Consider the following 22,045-nt stretch of genomic DNA (forward strand, 5'->3'; position numbering starts at 1 on the left):
TTTACATTTCTATTGGGTTCAGAACAGCCTTTCACATAGGTCATATTTAACCCCAAATCTAAAGCAGTGCCATTTGAAGGGTTCTCCCCCATGCCTCAGGTATCTGAAGATCTTTCAGCTTTGGCTGGAGGGAACCCAAAGTATGCCCAGCTCTATCAGAGCTCCACAGATTATCCTGCCTATTCATTTCCGGTGATACTTTCTCCAGCCTTGGGTAGTTTCTTCTCACACATGCACAGATTAGTACTCAGCCAAAAATTCAGTGGGATCCTTTTGTGCTTTTCCTGAGTGCTTTCTTTTGCAGCTCCCTCCATCTGGTAACTGGCCCTGCAAATACTAGTTGCCTTGGCATTCTGGGCTGCAGTCTCTGACTTTGCAACTCAGACCACCATGCTTTGTTTGGGTTCCCCCCCTCCTTTGCCTGCTGTGCATCACAGCCTGGAAACTGCTTCTAGGCATGCTCACCTGGTTTGTTTTCTTTCTTTCAGGGATCACAGTCCTGCACTGGCTGTTGTCTAATATCTAAAACCATTCTTTCAGGTGCTTTGTCCAGTTTTCCATTTTGTTTTCCTTCTTCTTCAATGGGAGGATGAGTCCCCTTCCTATTACTCCATCATGACCAGTAGCAGAATTAAGTGAATATCTTTTCAGTTTTTTTTTTTTAATCGAAGTAGTACCTGCTTTTTGTGGAAATTCTAGGGGGGAAAAGAAAAGTACAAAAAGAAAATAAAAATCATCATAATCTTATCATGAAGAAATAAGTACAATTCCAGAGATTATGCCCAGACATAATATCCGCAGAAACAGAATTGTTTCTAGAAGCCATTCACTGGATTTCTTGTACCTAGTTAGCCAGAATTGTTTTATATGCCTCTGCCTTAACCAGTTATTCCCAGGAGAATGAAAACATAATGACTGGCTAAACCAATCAAGATTGATTCTTGATGCTGAATACAAAGTTGCCCTTTTCTGTGTTTTCAGGACTAGTAGAGCATCATTCTGATAAAACAAAAGGGGTGAAAGGCTTTGGAGGAGGCAACCAGTCAATACCACTGGCTGAACAGTGAAGTCTGATGAATGTTTGAGGATGACCTATGACTGCATTTTTGGTAGAGCCAAACGGCAAAGAGGGATGGAGTGTGATAAGATACATGAGCTGAGAAGGAGCAGTAATGGTCTGGGAGAAGCACTGATGAATAAGGAAAATGCCCATCATATAGCCTGATTCTGAAGTACATTTTACGTAGAAGGATGAGCAGCTTCTACTTGAGAGAACTATTGGTGCCCTTAGCAGGGAGCCAGCTTTCAGCTGAGACTAAGAGGTAGAGAGAGATCATTTAATGAAAAGGTGGAAACAGAATAGTTTGTTAACTATGCAAAAGGGGTTCCGGAGAGCCAGTGTCTTCGCTGAAAAGCCATTCAGTGTTTGTAATAGCCTTTCAGACTTAGGATCAGCTTGAAGCCAACATTTGGACAGCATGGCAGTTCCTCGAATAACCATATTACCACGGACATTTTTTCCCCGTGTATTGTGGAGCCACGAAGGTTCATTGATTTAGAGTTTAATGTTTCATTTCTGATTGGCATTAATTTGTCTGTCAAAAAACTTTCCATGGACATTTATTTTACTTTAAAAGAAAGAATTCTATTCTATGTCTTTTGCTATACCACCCCCCTCATTTTTTTCTTTAGATGCTCAGTGGTCTATAAAAAAATCTTAAAGAAATGATACATAAGATTCACGGAACTATACAGAGGCGTATAAAAGCCGCCCCAAATGACAAGATAATTAACACTTTCATCTTTCTACCCAGTGGTGTATGCGTGAGGTATTTTTGCTATTGTCTGTAAGTCCTTGGAAGAACTGTGTAGGTCCTGAGAGAAATCAAACTTTGGACAAGACAGAATGTGAATATGCATTGAGTGTTTGAGGCCCGGGCTGCCACTTTCTAGATCCCGTAGACACAGAGGAATGATGTGCACTCCCACAAGCCCGGGACCTTCAGCTAGTGTAGTGTGGTTATTAGGAGCATAGGTTTTAGAGTCAGTTCAACCAAATTGATTCAAGTCACCATTTCTTTTTACTATGACCATGTGTAAGTTATTTAACCTCTCACAGCCCCAATTATGAAATAGGAATAATAATAGTGCCTAATATTACAAGGGTAGGCTCAGAATTAAATGAGGTAATGCATGAAAGTGTTTATTTCATGACTCGCAAAGTACTAAATATGCAATAAGGGGTGGCTTCTCCTGTTGTTACCGTTAGCAGCAGCAGTAACTGTTAATAAATATTTATCCACAACTCTCAGAAGGTCTTTTGCAGACCACTCAAACCTTTGTCTGTAGTTTGGGAATCAGTTAGGTTTGGAGATGCTCTTTTATTTGGTGTAAGAAATTAAGTTTTGCTTCTTGGTAATTGTCTGTCAAACTTCCGTGGTTGTTCTGAAAGGTACCATCCAGAACTGATGATTTTCTAATTTTCAGCTTATGCTTTTGCAAGAAATCAATCAGTTAGCTCAGATGTTTACTAGAGATGGTATAAAGAAATTTTTGAACACCACTGTCTAATAAGAGTGTTGTTGTTGGGTGATTTCTTCCTGACAGGCTACCAAACCAAGCACCTTTAAGGTGAAGATTATGAAGAATTTAGGAGATGTGAAGGAAATACTCCTTTCCCTTTAAAAATCGAAAGTGACCTCTGGGTATTTCTGCTCTGTGTAGATTTCATCTTCCATCGCCACTCGTTTGTATATCTTACATTTGCTTTTGGATATTGGAACACTGGATCTCAGCAGGTCTTAATGACCTAATACTTAACCTCCTTGATAAAACTTGGGTTGCTGTATCATTCATGTACTAGGATGTTCAGTCAGTGTCTAGATTTGGAATTTCCTAAGCATTTACTTTGTATATTCTGAAAATAAGGAGGACTAGGTTCATATTCCAGTTCAACTACCTGTTAACAGCACTAATTCAGTAATCTGTTCATTTATTCAACAAATATATGTGGAGCCCCTACTCTGTGCAAAGTACTGTGCTGGAGATTGGAGACAAATGTGGGAAACCATTGATTTTAAATAGGAGTTGCTTGATTAGATTTGTGTTTTAGATGGAACTCTCATGTATCAGGAGCCTCAGAGACCAGTTATAAGGCTGTTGCAGTAACCCATGTTAGAGAGGGTGTGGGAGCTTCAGTATATTGATTCATCGTAATTCAAGCCATTGGAGTGAATGAGTCAGCTCATCAACCTCCCTGATCAGGTCCGTCAGTAAACTAGAAACGCTAATCCCCGCTGCGGTTGTCTCACAGTATTGTTATGAGGTCAAATGAGATGATTCATATAAAATCCTTTGTATACAGCCATGGAAATTTTATTTATCATAGTTTCAGTTATTTATCCATATGCTGTCCCTTCTTTTTGTCTCTTGTTTTCTTACCGCTTCCATTGTTGTATGGTTTATGATGTTAAATACTTTCAGTGTTTAGTTATCTGCTCAGGTTCTTAAATTATTCAGAAGGTTGGCGTATTAAAGATATAACATAATTAAGCCAAATCCAGGGGATATTTGTTTGCAAGGAAATGCAGCATCAATTGCTTCTTTTTAAAATTAGTGTAGTCCATCATTTCCCAGGACCCATCAGTCTTTTGCACAGAACAGACTGGGTCCCTGTACAGGAAGGTAGTAGAATGCATCTTTGCCAAATTCTCAATACTTTGATGGTTGAGTTAACCTAGACTTGGCTAACTATTTTGGAAAGGTACAGGGCTCCAAAGCCATCCATTTCACCCTTCTAACCATAATAGCCCTCACTTTACAGGTCAGAAAACCAGTGGGGAGAATCTGTCTAAACTCAGGATTTAATGAAACAACTCTGGAGTAAATTCATGATCACAGTGAGCCTACTATAATATAAAAGGGTGTCAGAATACCATTTGTCACTTAACTCCATAAGCCCCACTCTGACTGAAGGGTCAGATCACCTTCTGCATCCCTAAAGAATTAGTTTTAGCTCAAAGTCAGGATCTAGTAGTTACTAAAGAGTGTGAACATTTTCATCTCTGAATATATTCACTAAACTATACGGCCACAAGTTCCCTTGTGGTATAGCAGGCTCTCTTCTCACTCAGGGGGGAGATGTTTCAGCAGATCTTAATCAGGCAAACTTTAATAGGCTTACTTATGATTTTGCTGCTAGGGCTTCTTTATAAAGTGATCTCTCTGAACCTTAAGTACCAGGCCCAAACAACTGCCATTTGGGGTAACTGTACACACTTATTTTGGTTTTCTTCATTACTTGAGCCCAGCTATCCTTGACTCTCCACTTCCATATAATTAGTTATCCACCATTGGTCACTTCCCACAAGAGTCTGTCTTAGGGCTTCCAGTATTCCTTTACCAATCTCTTCCTGATGTGAAGGAGACAGAAGAGAAGAGAGTCCTCAGGACCCTGATGAGAAACATAAGGGAAGCATATGTGACAGGTCTCACTGTCATTCTTCTCTTGTAGCCTTTGAAGTTTATATTTTGCAAAGGAAGATCTGCTCCTTAAGAATGAAGGCCGTGCTAAACCCAGACTGGAACTGTCAGCCAGCTAAGCAAACTGTTAAAGTGACTACCAGCCAGTACATTAAATCAAACCTCTCCAATGAGATGCCCTACAGTAATTAATTTGTCAAGCAAGATTATGTTTACTCACCCTTGAATAAGTAGTACAAATTGCATATCCAACTCAGTATTTTTTTTCCTGAAATTCCCGAGAAAACTCTTACATTTCCTTCTGACTGTAATTCTCTTCTCCCCTTATTTTGCATATCACCCTTGAGCCCATGTTGTGGTTAGATCCTAGTCACAGGACCAGAATCCTAGGCATAGGGCAGAGCAGGGCAGAGTGCTGCTCTTCTCCAGCAAGCGTCCTGGAGAAGGCTGAGGGATCAGGGTTTCACAATTTCTCTTAGCACCCTTACATTCATCAGGGAGATGTGGTGAGATTATGAGGACAGCTGGTGTATCAGTTCACAACTTGAAAGATCAGTTTGTGTTCTTAATGGTGCAGCCACTATGGAGGACAGTATGGAGGTTCCTTAAAAAACTAAAAATAGACTTACCATAAGATCCCAGAATCCCACTCCTGAGCATATATCCAGAGAAAAATATAATTCAAAAAGACGCATGCACCCCAGTGTTCACAGCAGCACTATATACAATAGCCAAGACATGGAAGCAACCCAAATGTCCATTGACAGATGACTGGGTAAAGAAGATGTGTGTACACACACACACACATACATACACACACACACACACAATGGAATACTACTCAGCCATAAAAAAGAATAGAATAATACCATTTGTGGCAACATGGATGGACCTGGAGATCATCATTCTAAGTGAAGTAAGTCAGAAAGAGAGGGAAAAATGCTATATATCGCTTATATGTGGAATCTAAAATAAAGGACACAAATGAACTTATCTACGAAACAGAAACAGGCTCACAGATATAGAGAACAAACTTATGGTTACCAGAGAGTAAAGAGGGTGGGAAGGGATATATTGGGAATTCAAAAATTGCATCTCTTGGGGAGTGATGGAAATGTTAGCTATCTTGATTGTGGTGGTGGTTTCATGGGTGTACACATCTATCAAAATTCATCAAATTGTACATCTAAAATATGTGCAGTTTACTGTGCAGGAACCATACCACAATAAAGGTGTTAAAAGAAAAATCTATACTCTTGATTTTCAGCTCACCCAGCTATCCAGCTGCAGACAGATGGGGATTATTACAGTAGTGCCTCATGATGGTTCTGGGTTTTCTTGGATTCTTGAGGTATGCATTCTAGCAAGGACCAGGCTGCCCCATTTTTATTGTAAGTTGCCCAGCATTATTAAAAGCTGTCACATGAAAGCTTTTCATGTCCTTCAGTTTCAGTGGGAACTTGTTCCCAAGTGACTTAAGAAAACACCTTAATTATGAGCTTGGCTGCCACATTCCACAGACTATTGACTTCCCATCCTGGAAAATGAAAAGATATATTAATGCCCCTTTACCTGCCATCAAATCCCTGTTAACAAATCCAGACAGTCTACTTAATCTCTAAAGTCTGGTTTGCCTTAATAATCTGTCTTAATTAAAGTATGCTAATTTGCAGGGAGCAAAAACCTATTCAAACAGTTTAAGAATAAAGGCGAGCTTATTTTGAATATATGGGTTTCATAGGATCCAAGAAAAAAGTAAATAGCAGATCATTTAGGTCACGGATCCTGTCTGCTCATTCCTGTCTCCTTGGCATCTAGCACTGTTCCTGACATGTGGTACTTGCCTAAAAAGTATTTGTTGAATGAATAAAAGTGAATCAGTTAGCAACTACCTCAGTTTCTGGATCCTTTGGTCATCTCTGAAGAGGGAAGGGATGGAAGTAGGAGTAGGAAGTGGCTTGGGGTAGATGTCATGTGAGGTGAATAGCAAGACAACCAGGGATGCAGCTGGGATCCTAAGGAGTATTCTCTTAGAGGAATGTACAGTTGGCAACTTGAGTACATATATCCTATCACCAACTTCTATGGGTTATAAAGCCATCTTTGCCATCAACAGTCAGTTCTCAGTATATCAGCTGTATAATACATACGTAATAATTAAAATCATAGACAGATTTGCCTTTGAAACCTGGATCTTTAATAGTTTGGCATCACTCCTCCTCTAAACCTCAGTTTCTGTTATTTGTAAAATGAAGTTACAGTTAGACTATCTCATAGACTCATAGTGATGATTAAGTGAATATTTAATGCATACTTGTTACTGAACTCAGGTCTGACTGCTTGCTGCTCGAAAGCCAATATTTGAGAGGCAAATGTTGGGAGGAAAGGAAAGGCTGCTTTATCCAGGAGGCCAGCAGCCTGGGGCAAAGGCAGGTCATGTCCAAAAGCCAACTCCCTGCTGCTGACCGGGGGTGGGGGGTGCAGTTTCAGGGGTCTGTAGGCAAAGGGAAGGGGCTACATGTATGGCAGCACAGTTAGCTCTGACAGTCATCTTGAAATTGGTCACGCAGTGGTCTGATTGGCATCATCTTGATTGTTTTAAGTAGGGTTAATCTTCAGTTCCAGGATCGGTTTGCTCCCATTTTCTTGAGGCCGGTTCTCAGAATCATGTAAATTGGAGCAGCTTATGTCATGGCTACAGTCTGGTCACCATGTGGTTAACTTCTTCCACCTGGTGGGGATTTCTGTAGCTACAAACCATCTCAAAGGATATGGCTCAGAATATCATCTATAGCCCTTGAGGAGGAACTGAAGTTCTTTGTCTTTATTTGATGACTAAATAATTATTTGGTCTTTTTTTGGATGGGAGGGGGTAATTAGGTTTACTTGTTTTTTCTTATTATTATTTTATTTAATGAAGGTACTGGGGATCGAACCCATTACCTCATGCATTTTAAGCATGCGCTCAACCACTGAGCTATACCTTCCTCCCTTTATTTGGTCTTGTTTGACTGCTTTTCTTTGCTTCTGTATTTTCTCACTTCTGTGATTAAATTTGTTCTTTGGCTAAAGTTTTTCTACAGACAAAAGGCAGTCCGAGGACCTGAGGGATCTGTCCTGGCAAGACCCTGTAGGGTCCTGCTCAGTTTCATAATTAATGCTCAGTAACTGTTAACTGCCATCCTCATTGTCAGTGTCGTCATCATCGATATCAGAAAGGGTTGTAAACTGGAAGGAAACTTATATTATAACCTCAGTTTGGCCACCAACTTGCAATATGGTCTTGGGAATTCATTAAACCTGTTTGGGCTTTGGGCTCCTCATTTATAAAATGAGATTGTTGGGCTAGATGATTTCTGAATTTCTATTTAGTTCCAAGATATTAGGATTTATCCTGGGAAGGAAGACTGTGTGGCTATTTTTATGTCTGTGGGGAGTTTTTATAAGAATCAACTGAAATAATGCATATGAAATACTTTAGAGATCCTAGTACATACATACGTATTTGTCAGTACCAGTAAATATTAAATACGTTTATTATAGCTTCCATTATAGTTATGTATGATAATATGTTCATTAGGGGTCTTAGAGTATATGGAAGCAGAAAACAGGTTTTGAGTGATTGCCATCAGGGGCTCTTGTAAATTCAATGACTATTGGAGTAGGGTCAATAATTTTTTTCCTCAAAGAAACTTTCTATGTAATTCTTTAGGACAGGACTGTCTCAGGGTCTGCTTTATGCTATTTACTTTTGGATAATATTACTTTAGGAAGAAAGCAAGCTAGTGAAGACCTAAAGCACTTTAGTGTCCTGTAGAAATGTCATTGTGGTTGTGGGTAAAAATCAGAGTTGCCATGATGAAACGTGTTAGTTAAGCAATCATGAATTTCAGAAGAGTCTAAAGAGTATGAATACATTTCTTTTGGAAACTTAATTATCAGACCATGAGTACTGTTATCATACTGATATAAGAAATAGATTTAAAGAAGATAAGTTGGCTCTCATGAGAATTATTTAAATCTTAGAAATGTTAAATCATTGTAGAAAATGATAACATTTCATACTATGAGATTCTTGTGAAAAGTTTTAAATTGGCTTTCTTTCCAATTAAAGTATATATTTTATATTTTATCCAAAAGATACTTTTCAAATTGCATCTTAATTACCTTAACTGGTACCTCTTCAAGTCTCAAAAAGAGAGGCATCTTAAGAACATAATGTTTGAAGAGAAAGTTTGAGCCTAGTAAAATTTAAAAACTCATCTCCCTAGATTATATCAACGTAACAGATGCTGCTTTTGTTAGAGGGTGTATAATGCCTGAAGATGCAAATTTCCACTGGGTAGATGACTGAAGGACATTTTGTGTGTTTCAGTATCATTAATTTCATATCCCTTAGCTTCTATCCCCAGCCTCATCTTTCTGAATTATAATTTTAAACCAAGCTTTCCTTTTCTGTCCTTTTCCATCTGAGAAACATTAAGGTGAAAAGATTGATGACAGACTTCGAGTTTGTATGCAGAAAAATAAACTTGCTTCCTATAATTTGCCATGCTCTGCACATGTGAAAATCTAAGGATAATTAGTTGTTATTGCTTTAATGTGATGGAGACAATAACTTGTTCTATGAGACAAACTCCATGGCTAATGAATTTTGTCTTTTGGTTGATTGACTGGTTAATGGAATCAGAAAAATATTTTATGTCTCTTCTTTACAAAAACGCTTTCATTCTCCACTGGAAATGTATAGGGATTTGGGGAGCCAGTCTTTGTTAGAGCACATCATTCTTTATTCATTGTATCATTTGTTTTCTCCTTTTCAGTTTTGTTCTGTATTCTTCTTTCTAATTCTTGTTTTGATTCAGTATTTGCCATGAAACTTACAAATTTGCAAAAGCGAATCATTAAGTTGGCAATTGTATATGTATATGTACACATACATATAGTAGATCAGCAGTTCATTCATTCTCTGCTGTCCTTGTTTTCTCTGCAAGACCTGGAACACTGTAGATATTCTAAACAAGAAATCACATTTAAAACTCAAGTGCAGTGGGATTTTGTAGGAGGGAAATAGAAGCTATCATCTGGTATTTTCTCAGGCACACAGCTCTCAATCAACCTATGCTAAAGGTTCGGCAGAAACATATGGATTGTATGATTTTGTCTCTCTCCCACGTCCCAGGCCCTTACCAGCTCTTTTTAAAAGCAGGATTGAGCTTGGATTCTCAGATCTGAAATGGTGTGGGAAGAGCACAGACTACAGATATCTTCCTTCCATCAGAAATAGGCAGTACAAAGCCCTGCTTAGTTTGCTGTTGTCTTCCCACGCCTGCAAGTTTTGTCACGCTATGTGATTATGATGTGCCTTTCTTAGCGATGGAAACCCCAAATGGAAGCTTCTCTGCCATTAAAGAGCCCATGTCATTTCTCTTTGACTATGGACGATGGACCCTTGTACCCTCTGGAAGGGCTTTTCCCAGACATGGATCAGTGAGTAGTGCCCACTTAGCAGTCATTTTGGTTTATGGGCTGAAGTTCCTTGAATTCCAGGAGATAAGGCAGTCATTGTCTCTCTGAGTCCATTGCCAGACTCCCAGTCATTTGATAGTAGATGCTGCCAACCTGAGCAGCGAAGGAAGGCAGCCTGCTCTTCCTCACCATGCCTAAGATGCCATCCTTGTCATACAAATGGAGATGGATCATGCCGCTCTAACCTTGTTATACATCACTGTCAAACCCTGCTACTGCCTTCCAGAGATTGGCCAACAAAGTACTTTTTCTGGTAGCAAATGTTACCTTGGGTTGTTTGTGAGGCATATGAGTGCTGAGGGAGTACAAAGGACCTGCTACGTATGAATATGAAGAATCAAAATCCCCAGTTTTAACTGTTTCGGGTTTCATTTCTTATTTTTTCTCAACTTGGAGACCTCATACACTTTGGAAGTATCAGGGACTAGAAAGATTAAGAAATACCGTTTCAAGGAAGAAAATGTTTAAAAATATATTGCTATTTTCCTGTTACTTAACTCTGGTCCCAGATTTGGTAAAACAGGTTTTCCTAACATTAAAGAAATATATCATAGCCATTTCTTAATCTCAAAGCCTTTTTACTATTTTTTATTAGAAACTTAAAAAAAAACCAATTATTTAAAATTTTTCATTAATCCTCATAATTTACTTGAAAACACCCAGATGTATTTTCACGGAGAAATGAGCTCCCTGAAACAGCAGACTGTCTCCATCATTGCAAACCAGAGACTTTGCCTCACCGTTAGCCCCTGAGCAATGTATGGCCATCTCTCTCTGCTGTATCAACTAGAAACAAACATCACCTCAGCCAAAAATGATGTCTTTAGCACTGCGACCTGATTCCATCAAGCCATTTGCACCTCCCTTTTACTCACATAGGCCCAAATCCTAGTGTTTGTAGTAGGCTAGAATCTCCCAAGAATATCTGATGCATTCACTGTTCTTGCTTGCCTGCAAGTGTTTACAGTGGGGCATTTTATACATTTTATATTTTCTTTGGCCTTTACTCCATGTTTTTAGGGCTGAGGCAAGTAAACTATTTTAATTGGGCCATTTTATGGGGTGTAAACCAGGAAATCTTATTAATTGCCATGTCCATTTAAAAATAATTTCAATTGTTGAACATTGACAGACTTCTATGCAGGCCTACAAAAATTCCTGTAACATTCTAACCCCCACCTACTGCCTTTAGGTGGAACAGCACCTTATACATGTCAAAAAAAAAAAAAAAAAAAAAGATTAAAATTTTAATTTTTAAAGATATTTTAAATGAAAAAATTTATTCCTTTCCATTATTACCTGCTCTAGCATTTCAGCATTTAAGAGGTTTGAATTCTGTTGTTTTAATTAAACCATCGATCTAGTCTACTTTTAGCATTACAAATCATAAATATTTATCCTTCTCCTCCCCTGTTTTACGTGTGTGCGTACAAGAGACAGAGAGAGAGACAGAGACTGAGAGAGTGTAAACAGAGGGAGAGCCAAAATCCCCTTAGCATTCCCAATTTCATATTTCTAGGATTGTAGTTTAGAAAATGTAAGGAAAATATTATTGCCAACACTTCCATTTAGAAAAGCTGAAGTTTTCAGACACTAGTGAGTCAATGTACAGAATTTTACAAGTCTTACCTATAGTGTTCTATAATGGTGGTTGATCTATATTTTACTTCTATTTTCTACTCCTTTCCTGGGAGGAAAAGATGGTATGGTAGGGTCACTGGTGGGATAATATACATTGGATGGGTAGATTGAAGCCTGTGTCTTTGTTGAATCACTAAGTAGCTGTGAATTTGGACAACACACTTAATCACTTTCAAAATCTTTTTTACTAATATCCAGTTGGACTAAATGGCTAAGACTTAACTATTTAAGTGAGATGAAGTGGATTGGGAAGGGTGTTCTGACAAAGGCAGGTATTTGTATAAATTCTGGGAGGAAATAAAGAACATGACATATTTATTATGAATGGAGAATAGGGTGAAATGAAGTGGAGAAACCAGAAAGAAAAGGTGGAGATATAATCGTTGTTCGCAGAGCCAAAGCAGATTTTAGAGCGAGTACTTTTAGTGGAAGTAGGGTGGTAGACCAGGTTGCAGAAGGTTGAGGAATGAATGGAAGATAAAGAAGCTGAATCAGTGCTTGTAAACAGCTCTTTTCAGAAATTGACATTGAAGGAGAGAAAAGAAAGGGTTGTTTATTTCATTGCCTCTGAGAATCTCAGTGGTTATTTTTCTTTGTTGCCATTGTTATGACTATGATTGGGACTGTTTAATTGTAAATAATACCAAATATTTTATATGAGGTAACCAAGAATAAAAGAAAAACAATTCTTACTTTCTTTCCTTTGTAGGTATCAGTAAAATTTGTCTAATCTTTCTCTTTCTTTCTTTCTCTGCACTGTCTTCCTGAATGACACGCCTTTCCAAAGAAATTCAGGTCTCCTCAGTTTTTCACCAAATCCCAGCAGTCCGATGGCTTAAGGCCTGCCCTTCCCCTCTGACTCACAAGAATCTCTTTGTCAACTGTCTGCCTGTCAACGGATAGAAACAAGGTGTAGCATCAGCTCCTGCCCAGGCAATTAACCAGGGAGAAGAATGAGGTTCTCTACTCTTCTGTAGAAAAGCATTTTTGAGGGCTTTTAAACACTTTAAAGACAGCATTTTAAAGACAGGAGTGCTTTAGTACTTGAGATGCTCATTTATCTTCTATACTTCCAAGGAGTTAAGATATTCCTTTAAAAACACCAGTTTATCATGGAAAGAAGTTGCTTATGTACCTTAAGAAACAATTATTTTCATTTCCTTTTTCTTCAACTAACCTAAATTCTCTTAAAACACTAACCTCTCCCTCTCTTACTAGTGCCTAATGCTTTCTCTAGAGTTCCTGTTGTGTCTGAAGTCAATTCCTTGGCCTAATAACTACCAGCTTAAGGTCTCAGGATTCACCGACAGGGGTTCTCTTCTTCTCCTTCTTTTGTTTTTGTTTGTTTGTTTGTTTGTTTGTTTTAGGGGGGAAAAAAAGAAAAGGAAAAACACAACTCAAACTGAACTCATCGTGGCAAGGTTTATATTCCGTAGTAAGATGAATCCTAAATTTAGATCTTGACCTCTGAAGATAAATTCGTTAGTCTGTATAACCATAATGGCAGACCAGTGTTTATGTTCATATTGATCTAATGCAAACATTTAACATGGATATTGGATCATTGTTTTAACACTCTACATTAAAATTCCATTTTGAGGGGGAAAATTCCCAGCTACTGCTAGAACAATTACACGAAGCAAAGAAGCAAAGCTAGAAAATGCAGAAAATGTCAACTTTTTATTTTGCCAGATTAAAATTGTTCTCTCATAATGAAGACTTGCTTGAATTTAATATCTTTAAATTTTTGATTCATTGAAGAAGTGGCCAGAAAACTGCCTATTATTATTCTGTTGTATCCAGTTCTAGTAATTTTCACATTAATTATGCTGGGACACATGTGGCTGTAACCTAGATATATAAATGGACCCAGTATCTAGTTGGGTTGCACTTAATCCAGATTGAATCTTGTATTCCAACAGCAATTCTCCAGCACCAGTTGGGTGTCCTGCAGTTTGGTCCAATTCTGGCACTGAACTACCTGGAGTTAGTGCAGACTCCACAAATTAAGGGGCCAGTCCCACAAGACTGACCCTCTTCAGACATCAGCCACGAGTCTCAGATATCCTTAAGCTACTCACACTTCTTCCTTGCTGACTACAGATTTGGGGCTTTCCATGCCCTCTTTAGGCTCAGTAATTCACTAGAAAAACACAGAACTCATTGAAAATGCTGTACTTAGACTACAGTGTTATTATAAAGGCTATAACTCAGGAACAGCCAAATGGAAGAGATGCATAGGACAGGATCCTGAGATGGAGGGGGGCAGAACAGAGTTTCCATGTCCTCTCCTTATGGAATCCAGGCCTGTCAACCTCCCAGCACATCAGCATGCTCACCAATCAGGAAGATCCACTGAGCTTGTGTCCAGAGTGTTTATATGAGATTTCATTACACAGGCATGATTGAATAAATAATTGGCCACATGATTGAAACCAGTCTCCATCCCCCTCCCCCCTCGGGAGATTGGGGGTGGATCTAAAAGTTTCAACCCTCTAGTCACAGGCTTCGTCTTTCTGGCTTGTTCAGCTCCTCCCTTAAAACTATCTAAGAGCCCACAGGAGTCATCTTCTTAGCCTAAACTTAGGTATGGTCAAAAGGACCTCATTGTGAATTGCTCAGGAACTTTCTTATTGCTCAGGAACTTTCAAGGGTATTTGAAACTCCATGCCAAGAGCTGGGAGCAAAGACCAGATATATTCTTTATTATATAATAAACCTCAAGACATACTTGATTCAGTCCCATAGCTTTAAGCAAGTGAAAAATATTACCTTCATTTTACAGAGGAAACATCTGGCACTAAAACTTATATGATTGGCCCAAGGTCAAATAAGTAAATTCTAGAAAAGATTGGAATCCCAGTTACCTTAGCTAATGATGTATCTGTTTTCTGTGGCTATCAATCAACTTAGACTATGAGACTCAATTTTCCTAGCAAATTGTGAGACTCCCCTGAAATGAATACCAAAGAAACATTTGTCTACTTTTAGTTTAGAAAAAAATTATAATTAACTGTTTAAAAAAATCTAGCTCTTTTAACTTGGGAAACATCCCATGTGGAGCCTACCTTAATCATTTGTCTAACTTCCAGCATTTTTCATAGCTTAGTATAACATACTTACACCCTCTTCAAGAGCCCTGATAGTGTGTCTTGATACTTTTCCTTTTATAATGAGTCAGCATTTATTTTATTAAAAAAATTTTTGTATTGAAGTATAGTCAATTATAATGTGTCAGTTTCTGGTGTACAGCTTAATGTCCCAGTCATCCATATACATACATATATTTGTTTTCAGATCTTTTTCATTAAAGGTTATTACAAGATATTGAATATAGTTCCCTGCACTAGACAGAAGAAATTTGGTTTTTATCTGTTTTTATATATATAGTGGTTAACCTTTGCAAATCTCAAACTCCAGAATATCCCTTTCCACCTCCTTTCCCCCAATAACCATAAAATTGTTTATTATGTCTGTGAGTTTGTGTCTGTTTTGCAAATGAGTTCATTAGTGTCCTCTTTTTTCTTTTTTCTTTCTTATATTCCACATACAAGTGATATCATATGGTATTTTTCTTTCTCTTTCTGGCTTACTTCACTTAGAATGACGATCTCCAGTCCATCCATGTGACTGCAAATGGCATTATTTATTCTTTTTTATGGCTGAGTAGTATTCCACTGTGTAAATATACCACAACTTCTTTATCCAGTCATCTGTCGATGGACATTTAGGTTGCTTCCAGTCTTGGCTATTATGTAAATAGTGCTGCTGTGAAAATTGGGGTGAATGTATATTTTTGAATTAGACTTCCCTCCAGCTATATGCCCAGGAGTGGGATTGTTGGATCATACATAGTAAGACTGTTTTTAGTTTTTTGAGGAATCTCCATACTGTTTTCCGTAATGGCTGCACCAAACTCCATTCCCACCAGCAGTGTAGGCAGGTTCCCTTTTCTCACACCCTCTCCAGCATTTATTTTATATTGTACACTTACAAAACATTTCGCAGTTATACATCAGGATTGTTACTGTCATCATTCTCTGGGGAAACTCAGCCAGACAGCTTTGTCCAAAACCATATGCTACTCAGCTATCATTATTTTTTTTTAAAAATTATACCCTAATGCTTTCCAAAAGTGATTTGAGACTATCTTCAACAGAGTAAGTTGAAAAAAAATTAGTAAATTAGACATCAGAAGAGACAGAAGATGAAGAGAAGAAAGGTAAGAATACTAGCATAAGAATTAATAGAGAGGTAATATAAAAATTTACTGACAGTCATGGTGAGGAATATACAAAATATATAAGTCTCTCAGAGGGTGACAACATATTTTTAAAATGTGAGCTGAATAGAAGCCATTGTGTCATCTCAGGGACATTTGCTTCAATCTTAATTTCATAGCCAATATAAAAATAGAAGTCATATTGCTGTGAATTTGGAGAGTGCTCCTTCCTTGTCATTTCAAAGTCTGAAATCATTCCTTGCACCTTTCATTTTAGTTTTCATTCTTTACAGTCAGCATCATCTAAAGCTGTGCTGTCCAGTGGCTACGAGAGCTCTTGAAATGCAGCTCAGAAATGAGTTGTGCTGTGAGTGTAAAATACATACTGGATTTTGAAAGAAAAAAAAAAAACCTCATGAATAATTTTTAGAATATTAATTTCATGTTGAAATGAGAATATTTTAGATATATTGGGTCAAGCAGGACATATTATTATTAATTTTAAAATTAACTTTTCTTGGTTTTTTTTTTTTTTTTTTTTTTTGATGTGTCTACTAAAAATCCTAAAATTACACATGTGGCTCACATTTCTGTTTGGACAGTGCTTTTCTAGAGAACTGATTTTCGCTGTTATGTTAAATGCCGTACAGAATTCTTCTCAATGTAAAATTCCAGAGGGCCATAGCTCCGACTGTATGTTCATACAACAGGATAATCAGTGCTGAACAAACACATGGATGAGATTAAGTCCTTAAAAGCATTGTAAAAATATCAAGGATATAAAGTTACTAGTTCAGAGCACCAGTCTTTTTCTTCTCTCAGGAAACCCACCCCTTTCATGGCAGATGGGCAGCTTTCTTAGAGATTATGAACAGAAGCACTGCTGATTGCTAATTGGGAGAGGCTTCTTTTCACCATAGTTTTGATGGATCTGTTATGAAATTGGCCCCTGTTTTGCAAAATTATGAAACATTTGGGAACTTCAGAGGAAAAGTCTGACTTGACACAGGTCTATATATTTTTACAATTTTATTGTGGAAAAGATATTTAATATCTATATAAAGGACATGTGAAGTGAATTTTTACTTTTAGACATTCTAGGGTGGGGGATGCATGTTGAAATAACAGAAAGACAGATTTAGAGGGACTAGGTTCTAAGTGGTTCACTGATTTAGCTTTTTTTTTGGCCTTAATTTTTTCATCTGTAAAAGTCCTCAGTAAATTACTCCTTTCAGGTTTAGAATTTGAGGTTGTAGACTCAAGTCCTAGGACGTCTTGTGTTATTTTTTGGTGATTATTTTTCTGTGGAACATTAAGGGAAAGTCCAGTGCCATGTGGCATGACACTGTTCTGCCACTTACTATGGCCTTGACTTTCTTAACCCTTCATCCTCTGCAATGCAAAAGACACTCTGTTTACTCTAGTGACTACAGCCAAAGTACTCTTATCCATCATCTAGAATGTTATTTTCTTAAACAAAGAACAGCATTTTATTTGTCTAAAGGCACCCAGTGGCCTCCTGGACTCCATGACATGGTAGGAACTTATACTTTAAAATCTTGAATAGAATGGTTTTCTAGTTTTCGTTGCTAGATTCAACCAACTCATTTCATTAAGCTGTTTATGGGTTCTTCTTACATGTTAGCTATGTTAAGCAAGAAATAGAAGTTTCTCCTCTTTTCTAGGTTTATTCCACGTAAGATAATTTCTCTCTCCAGAGGAATGTGTGCTGTCATTGACATCAGTCACTGCCAGCACTTGAACTCTCATTTACTCTCCGGTACAGTGTAAGGGACAGCCACATAGAGATTCATTGGTCTGTTTACTCAGCAGCAGCATGAAAGTTCCTTCATGCTCATGACCAATTCCAAACTTAAAAGGGATTCATTCCTTATTAATTAAAAAGCGATTGACAGATGACTGGATCAAGAAGTGTGTGTGTGTGTGTGTGTGTGTGTGTGTGTGTGTGTGTGTGTGTGTAATGGAATACTACTCAGCAATAAAAAAGAATAAAATAATGCCATTTGCAGCCACATGGATGGATCTGGACATCATATTTCTAAGTGAAGTAAGCCAGAAAGAGAAAGAAAAATACTATGATATCACTCACATGTGGAATCTAAAAAAAAGAAGAGAAAAAAGAGGACACTAATGAACTCGTATTCAAAACAGAAACAGACTCTCAGACATAGTAAACAATCTTATGGTAACTGGGGAAAAGGGGTGGGAAGGGATAAATTCTGGATTTTGAGATTTGCAAACATTAACCACTATATGTAAAAATAGATACAAAATACATTTCTTCTGTAAAAAAAAAAAAAATAAAAAAGCCACGTCTGCCTGTCTTAGTTTTCAGTTGTCTTTCAGAGCAAAAGGAACTGGGAGAATTCAACTTGGAGAATTAAACTTTGAAATTAATTTATGAGTGTCTTTGGTCTAGTGGTCTGGCATTTTCTATTAGACTTTATTATTATCAGTTTTAGTCAAATTTCTGTTACAGAAACTCTGGGAATAAGTTAGTTAAACTGTTCCTCTGTCCTTCTTGGATTCGGAGATCTAGTGATCTCCTTTACTTGTTTAAAATATGTAACAGTAAAGAATAATTTACACTGCAGAGTTGTGCCCTGGATAATTAAAGGTAACTTTTTTTTTTTAATCACATGTCCATACAAGCACACTTATACAAGGATAGTCAGTTGAATCTCCAAGGAGCCTTCCCTCCCACCACTCCCCTGTCCCTTCTCTGTCTCCTTGATAGCTCTCTCCTTGGTACTAGGCCCTTATGTTCCGGCCGACCTTTCTCTGACCAGCAGGGCCTTGAGTGGAGTCCCTGTGGAGTCCGTCAGCTCTTCCCTGTAATTAGCTTGGTGGAGTCACTGTGAAGTGATGCAAGAAGGCTTCAGCTTCCCCAGAGCCACACTTCATAGTCTGGCACACTCCTTATCTGTTGCTCCAGGGACCAAGATACCAGGAAACCATTATGTTAATACAGCAACAGCAGCTCTTATTTTTTCAATCTCACAAAAACCACATGTGACCTGACATGATCTTAAGATACAAACAAGTACCCAACATACTCTGGGCTCCGGAGTACTGAGTTTTCTTTCTCACCTGACATTTTGGCCAGAACCAAACCCCTCATCCATTCATGAAGGCTGGTGATGCTATCTCGTCCATTGTCTGACCTGGAACTTCACTGACCTGGAACTTCCCTGGGAGCAACAGTATATGATTGGAACCTCTGGTTAAAATTTTGCCTACTGCCTTTTCAGCTTGCTCTTATTTGAACCAATTAACTTTTCCTCCAACAATGGCTATTTTATTACCAGATACTGTGCTAGTTTTGCTTTACTGAAATAACTTTTACCTTGCTCATCAATCTTCCTTTGAAAATGATTCTTGTTCTATGGACAGTTTGCAAAGATTTAGAAGAATTAGTATTATATTCTGAATCTTCCTGCAACTTGGTTTTGATAAATTCTCAAAGGTCCCGTCTAGATATACAGATTGCAGACCAAGGCAGTTTTTTTGTTTTTTGTTTTTTGGTTTTTTTGAGTTATGTTGTATTCGGTGACCTTACTGAGGACTGTAGCTCAGGAGATAGCCTCTCAGACAGCTCTGAGGAACTGTTCCAAAGAGGTAAGGGAGGAGCCAGGATATGTAGGAATTTTTGCTGAAAAAAGACATGAAGTTGAACATCAAAAGATTAGTGCTGATCACAAAAAAAAACCAGACATCTCAAATTCACGCTTTTAGTGCTTTTCTATATATGGGAAGACTGCCAGAATCTACGCTCATAGAAGTTATTCCTTTATATGCATTTTAACTGTCTAAGACCAGAATTCTGTTTTTCTTCATCCTGAAATCCCCGGGTGCACTGTCTAGGGCAGCTGCAATGGCTGGTGGCTTGATGGTGGGCAACATTCATTGTTTACCAGAATGCCAGGCAGCATTCTTATTTACCGTAATGATAGGCAATTTTTTTTTTTTTTTTTTGGTCCACATCAGTGTTAAAGCTTCAAAGTCCTACATTCCTGGAACACTACATGCAAGTAGGGGCCAAAAAAAAAAAAAAAAAAAAGACCACTGAATAAGTCAGAGTCTTCCAGGTCCTCACTAACCAGCTTCACATATAACCTCTTAATGTTTAACCTTTCTGAGTTTAACTCACTTCCCTCTGCTCTCTCTCAGGGCCTTTACTGTGAAAAACTAGAGTACTTTTCTTCTGGTTGTAAGGTAGTCATTTTGACGTCTCAAAGTCCCTTCTGACCATTTTATTCTAATTAGGATTCGACGTTCTTTATAAAATGCGTATTTTGCTTTCCTCGGCCAAATGTGAATGTACCAGATAATTTTAAAGTTTACTTAAACATTTTTCCTCCCCACTCTGAGTGACAGTTAATTTTAAGATCAGCCTTCAAGATGTCTAGAGAGCATTTTGAAATTAGTGGAAGCTCTCCTTTTTTCTAATTTGGTCATTTCGTTTCATTATAATGTGAAGAGTGTTAGGTATGTGAACCTATAGGTTATTTTTGAGAAATTAATATTGCTTTAAAAACAATTGCCACACTTCATAAGTTTAAGTGTGTATGAGAATGTGAGGGAATGTTTGATATTTAAATAAAGAAAGGTGTTTTTGGTGATTTTCTTTCCCTGCTTGGACCTTAACTTAACAATATGCTTTTTTTCGTATAACTTTTATACCTCCTTTTTATTATTTTGTCAATGAAAATCTTTCATTAAAAGATTTTTCACATTTGCAAATTCGATCTTGGAGTCAGGCCCTGATACCAGCTTCAACCCTGGAGAGTCCGCACTGTGACTGGACAAGGGCAGGGAGGAGCTGCTAAGGAGGGCAGAGCTCTCCAAAGGATGACTCCGTGCTGGTTATGGGCACTACTAACCTGGCCAAGTTTTCCAAGAGGAAGCTTTCTTGTCAGAAAGCTCATTGGAACCTTGACTCTGTCCCCAGGTATCACAGGATGGTCAAAGATAGGGTTTGGTTCTGTGTTAAATGGAACAAGCCCCCTGATATTCTTGTGAGGCTGGGGCCACCCTGCAGAGCTCCAGCCTTGGGAAACTTTGACACTGGCTGAATTCACTTAGAGACTAAAATAAAAGCCTGCTACAGATCTTGGAATCCTGAGAAAAGTCCAGAAAGAGACTTTTCCATTGTGCCCCATGTGTCTGTTGGTTCCACTTGGTCATTAGTGCATACATGTACTCCTTTTTTATGATATCAAAAGAAGGAAAGTTTTTATTCCTGATTCTAAAGAAAAGCTTCTTTTTCGTTTGTTTTTGGGGGGTTTCTTGTGGAGGGAATAATTAGGTTTATTTATGTATTTATTTTTAATGGCGGTGCTAGGGATTGAACCCATGACTTCATGCATGCTAAGCATGCGCTCTACCACTAAGCTACACCATCCCCACTAAAGAAAAGCTTCTTGAATGTGCATATAATCAATCTGTATTTGTATCAGCATATTAAAGCAGACTGGGGGCTTTTTATCCCCCTCCCATGTGCAGTTTTTCTCCTATCAAGAAGCCTCTGAGAATTTGGGTGTGCAAATCAATCCCATGTCAATGAACAAGTTGTATCTCCTGTCACTAGAGAAAACACCACTAAATAATTTGGGGGTGTCTATGTGTGTGTATTTCCTTTATTTCCTTTCCTCTGATTGTACAAGTGATCTGGACTCATTTTAAATGTTTATAAAATCTAAGGAAAAATAAAATCCCTTGTAATCTTCCCCTCTTTAACAGCCTCAGTTAACATTATACGAAATAATTGTCGTGTTTTCTATGCATATTAATTTTATATAGCTGAAGTCAGACTAAATAAAATTTTAATTTTATTTGTTAAAATGTTCACATGTTCTTATGCTATTAGCATTTTTCATGTATATTTAAAATTGACTCTAGGAAAACAATCACGTATTTAAGGATATATTGGGTCACAAAACTATACGAGAGCTATTTAATGCATTTATTGATTTTCTGGAATAACACCAGTGACAATTACTGTGCTATGGCTAGTACCCTAGTAAGTTAGTCATATCAGCGTCCGTTAAGTGAAGCACTTGAATATTTGCATTTAAATCAATTTGCGATACCAACTCACTAACTCATCACTGAATAGTAGTCTAATTTCTTCTAACGTTTTGTGCTGAG

The 22,045-nt window shown here is 37.9% G+C and overlaps 1 protein-coding gene and 1 non-coding gene across 4 annotated transcripts in view; one reads left to right on the plus strand and one right to left on the minus strand.

Annotated features, from left to right (window-relative positions):
* The window catches only part of EXOC6B (exocyst complex component 6B), a 568,031-nt gene that overhangs the window by 412,400 nt on the left and 133,586 nt on the right, over positions 1-22,045 (plus strand). The gene's annotated exons all lie outside the window — the stretch shown is intronic.
* TRNAI-AAU (transfer RNA isoleucine (anticodon AAU)) lies at positions 7,398-7,469 on the minus strand. Its single transcript has one exon. It is a non-coding gene; the product is annotated as a tRNA-Phe (tRNA).

This window comes from Camelus dromedarius, chromosome 15 (genome assembly GCF_036321535.1).
Source record: "Camelus dromedarius isolate mCamDro1 chromosome 15, mCamDro1.pat, whole genome shotgun sequence".
Lineage (NCBI taxonomy): Eukaryota > Metazoa > Chordata > Mammalia > Artiodactyla > Camelidae > Camelus > Camelus dromedarius.